Below are 5090 nucleotides of genomic sequence, written 5' to 3' on the forward strand. Positions count from 1 at the left end.
CTTTACCTCTATATATATATATATATAGATGAGAGGGCAATAGGCTTGAAATTCTCACCTGGCCCATGGGGGCGGAATTGGGCTTACTACAGCCTGTTTGATTTGGATTAAGGGACTGGATTGAAAACAATTAAAAGCATATGGGGTTTATTTTAAGCAATTGATAAATTACAGGGGTCAAAGTAAAAATACAGATTATAAATTTGGATTTTAGGGTTAGTTCTCATTTGTGCAGCCTCCACTCTCTTCTCCTTCCTTCTCTCTCAACCGAAAACCTAGAGGCTCCTCAAATCCGAAACCTAAAGATAATCGGTCGGCCACCACTTCCTTCAATCACCGGCGAGTTTAGCTCCGGTCATCTCTCCTCCCCTCTTCGCTTGCTTTAAATCTGAACTTAGAGATCATCCCCTCCATGGCCTCTTCCATCCATCCTTCAACTTCCTTCTCGAAGACCCATAAACCATGACCGCCATCCTTCTTTCCTTTTCTGTCGATCCGACGACCTGCGGTGGTTTTCCTGGCGGAGGGAGATCGGTGGTGGAGGTTCAGTCAGTGAGTTTTTCCCTTAATCTTCCCTCTGATTCTTCTCTTTTGCTTATATCTTCGTATTTTCAGCCCAGATCTAACGGTAGTATTTTATTCTTTTAGATCCCTGTGATTCCTGGTGACCGGAGTATGGAGAAAGATGGAGGAGACATTTTCCGGTGACGGTCCAGAGGCGGTGGATGGTGATTAGAGATCTTACGGATTCCGGCGAACGGAGGTCGTAGTGACTAGGCGGTGGAAGATCTGGAAAGCAAAAATGGAAGACAAAGTATACATACATTTTGGTATAAGGTTGATTTTCGGTTGGTTTTAATTGATTAGCCTTTTCTGTATTATTTTTTTGGTGTTTCTGTAACTGAGTGATTTTTCCACGAGATGAAAGATTTCCAAATCAAACCATTTGCAAAAAGGTTTCCTTTTTCTATGCTCAATCTGGTCCCGTTTTTTGTTTTAACACAAAACAAAGATTTCTGGATAATATAACTATTTACAGATAAAAAGGGTTATAAAATGGAAAATGGAGGAAAAATATGTATACTGCATATTATTTATTTACATATACATGTGTGTTTATTCGTTTTTTTTATGTTATCTATCAACTAAAATGATCTTCGTTTCTTAATTTTAGAAAACTGAAAGATCTAAAAACCTTCTTTCTAATTTGCAGGAAAAAAAAACCTAACTGATATTGGTTGACTTGAACTGGAAATGGAAGTGGAAAATTATATGACATGAACTGGAAGTGTAAAATTATAAATGAATACAGGATATATGAATAGAAATAGATAGGAACAAACTTGGATTTTTATTTATGGATGGAAAATACAGAAGATGGTGTTTTTGGCCCTTTTTTGGTTTTGAGATTTCTGGATAAGAACTATTTACAGATAATTATATTTAAAATGATTTCTGTTAAGAGATCAAAACGATTTGTTAACTTCTTATTTTTTTCAAAGTTTCTTCAAAAAAGTAATTCTTTAATTTTTAACTCAGATCATCTTAAAACATATGGATCGAACTTATAAAGTAAAGAAATGGAACAAAAGAATATAGGGAAGAAGAAGAAACAAAAGAAACAGATATAAGTCTCGAAATATCCATTGATGGTTCAGAAATACAAAATTTCTTTGAAAAAACCGGCCTCCTCTTAAGCTTTCAAAATCTGTGTCTAAAATTGGGGGCCCTCTACAATGAAGAGGAGACCCTCTATTTATACTAAAACATCAGAGTGATAATCAGTTTTGGGTATTTTTTTAATGACTTTCTCTGCTCTTTGAGGAGTATTCTAAATATTTGCCATCTTGTTCACTGTTGAGAAGCTTCTGATGCCTTCCACAGCTATTGCTTTGGGCTGAATGGGCCTTATATGAACTCATTGATTTGTTTGCTGAATAGACCCATTTAATTTGGAATTTAATTGGCCTTTTTGAGTGGGCCTGTTGGACTGAATTCTGACCCGAACTTGATGTAGATTCGGATTGAGTTTTGGATTATTTCTGACCGGAACAGACTGTCTTGGATTTGTACGGACAAAACCCAAGCTTTGGGAATTCATAGACTTGAATGGACAATAACCCGTGCTTTAGAATTAACAGGACTTGCTCGGATAATTTCCCGAACCTTGGACTTGTATGAATGGTACCTCGAGCTTTGGATTTGTTGTACTCGAACTAAAATGGGACTTGAATGTGATTTGATAGTCTTTTAGAATATTCATGAATATAATGCGCGTCTCCATTTTGTTTTTCGGGATATAAAAATTGTCCTCGGTTTTAGAGTGAGCATTTCCGGGTATCTCTGACATTGACGAACGAGCTTTCGAATCTGCCAAAATTATATAGTATTAACAAAATTCCATTTTTAAGCGTTCACTTGTCGTTAATTAGTTTATTTTTCAATTTTGAATCTGTTTGTCATAATTTATTATTTAGAAATAAACTATATTCTAAACGTTTAATTATAATATAAATCTCAATTAAAGTCGATTCTCTTAACTTTAATATGCGATATTATATTATAATTCACACTTTAGATTATAAGTGTTTCCAAATATAATTTACGACGAACTAATAAAAATTGAGATATTAATCTGCTTGGTTGACACTTGAACTTTAATTAATAAATCATAACTCATATTTAAGTAAATTCAATTTTATTCAAAATACGAGGAACATATCTCGAATAAAATTCATAATAGGTTAAAATTGTACTTTAATTCTATTAAGTCACATTTTGAATATAATTCGATATTTACCGATTTACATCGAAAAATGACAAATTAGCTTTAATAACACAATTTTCTCCTTGATGAATTACTTTCGAGATAATACTGCATATTCTGAATAATTTATGAATTGTTCAAATTTTGAGTCGAATTTATCAAAAACTTAAAAATTGGTCCGGACACAAATGGGTATCTGCAAGACCCACTTAGTTCTTATGGTCTTTTGATTCTTAGGTTTTGGTACTAAATCCGATACCTCATTCCTCTTGAATTGATCAAGCTCTTCTTGCATAGCGTTGATCCAGAATTCGTCGTGCTCAGCTTCGGTGAAGTTCTTTGGTTCATGGACTGAGACGAACGCAACATTGCTAAGATATCTCCTGAGTTGATTTCTTGTCATCAGGTTGTTCTCAGCAGCATCAAGAATGGACTTTTCTGAGTGTCCTCTTGGGATTTTGATCTCTTTGGGTAATGTTGAGTTTTCAGGAGCAGGTGTTTCAACAATCTCTGCAGTTTTAGATTGGTCAGTAGAGGTAATCTCAGGTTCGTTTTTACCTTTGGTCAGCCTGTGTGGTAATGACTCAGCGGCTCTATTTTGGTCAGCGAAAGCTGAGCATGGGTCATCTTCGGCAGACTGACTTGACTTACCTGCAGGGTTACTTTCATCGAACTCGATATGGACAGACTCTTCTACAACTTGAGTTCGTTTATTGAACACCTTATATGCTTTACTGTTAGTTGAGTTCCCTAGAAAGATCGCTTCGTTAGCTTTAGAATCAAATTTGACAAGGTTGTCTTTCGTATTGAGTATAAAACATTTAGAACCAAAGGCACGAAAATATCCAATGTTGGGCTTTCGTCCTTTCCAAAGTTTATAGGGGGTTTTCTTAAGAATAGGTCTAACTAAAGCCCTATTGAGTATATAGCATGCTGTGTTGACAGATTCGCCCTAGAAATACTTTGGAAGCCTATTCTCACTCAACATTGTCCTAGCTATTTCAACTAATGTTCTGTTCTTCCTCTCAACTACCCCATTTTGTTGAGGAGTTCTAGGAGCAGAAAAATTATGGTCAATGCCGCTGACTTCACAGAATTCATCAAACTGTTGGTTTTTGAATTCTCCGCCATTATCACTACGGATGTGAGCTAATTTTAAATCTTTGTCATTTTCAAGTTTTCTGATCAGTGTTGAGAACGTCTCAAAAGCTTCATCCTTGCTACTCAGCAAGATGACCCAAGTATACCGAGAGAAATCATCTACAATGACCAAGGAAAATCTCTTACCGCCCAGGCTGAGTGGATGGACAGGTCCGAAAAGATTCAAGTGTAGTAATTCCAACGGACGCTTGGTTGAGACAATATTTTTACTTTGAAAAGACTTTTTGGTTTGTTTACCTTGCTAACAAGCATTACATAATTGATCTTTCTCAAATCTAAGTTTGGGCAAACCCTCAACTAATTGCTTTCTTGCTAATTTGGCAACAGGGTCCATACAAAGAAGGATAGAATATAATACCTTTCTGAAGAACTATCTACTGTTGCTAGCGAAGTGCCCTCAACTCTAGATCCGAGTTCACGAGCACAAAACAAAACACAAGATCAAACAAATTAGAATTCAACCGATGAATAACAACCAAGATAAATTGCCTCTAATTAATCAACACAAGATCAAGGATGAAGAGAAAGAGATGAAAATCAATTGGTCGGAAGCAAGCGGTGAAAATCGATCCACTACGGTAGGGGGTCGAATTCTCTCTCCTCGGGATTGCTAGGGTTGGCCGAAATTATCAATAGGAGGGGTATAAATAACCTCTTGTATCTAAACCCTGGTTAGATAGAATTAGGTTACTGAATAAGAGTTATATTTAGAATAATACTCTTGTTATTATTATCTATAACTATATCTAAATATAAAGATAATATTAACTTATTTAATAGGATAATAATTAGAGGCAGTTTAATCTCAATAAACCTTCTGGTAAGCATCGATCTCTTCAATGGGAACATCATTAGCTGGGGTAGGGGGTATCGATGTATCAAGTACATACCCTATCTTATCGAACTTCAAAACGATTTTGAGGTTGTGATACCAGTCGGTGAAGTTTGAACCGTTCAACTTGTTATCGGTAAGTATATTTTGCAGATTGGTTTTAGTCATGATTTTAGAAGTGTGTTTTAATTTAACCTGAGAGTGAAAAAGAGTAAACGTTTGTTATTCATTTGCTTTAACATATATCAATTTAGAATTATAGGACTTTATATTTTATCTTAAATTTCTCCCACTATTTTGCCAAATTAATAGCCCTCAACATTAATTCGA

General features: G+C 35.4%; 1 long non-coding RNA gene across 1 annotated transcript; it reads left to right on the top strand.

The window, feature by feature from the left end:
- The first annotated feature begins 225 nt into the window (after positions 1-225).
- On the top strand, positions 226-1125 carry LOC136207985 (uncharacterized). Its single transcript, XR_010676995.1, has 2 exons — positions 226-552; positions 649-1125. It is a non-coding gene; the product is annotated as an uncharacterized lncRNA (long non-coding RNA).
- Positions 1126-5090: the final 3965 nt, after the last annotated feature.

This window comes from Euphorbia lathyris, chromosome 10 (genome assembly GCF_963576675.1).
Source record: "Euphorbia lathyris chromosome 10, ddEupLath1.1, whole genome shotgun sequence".
In the NCBI taxonomy this organism is placed as follows: Eukaryota; Viridiplantae; Streptophyta; class Magnoliopsida; order Malpighiales; family Euphorbiaceae; genus Euphorbia; species Euphorbia lathyris.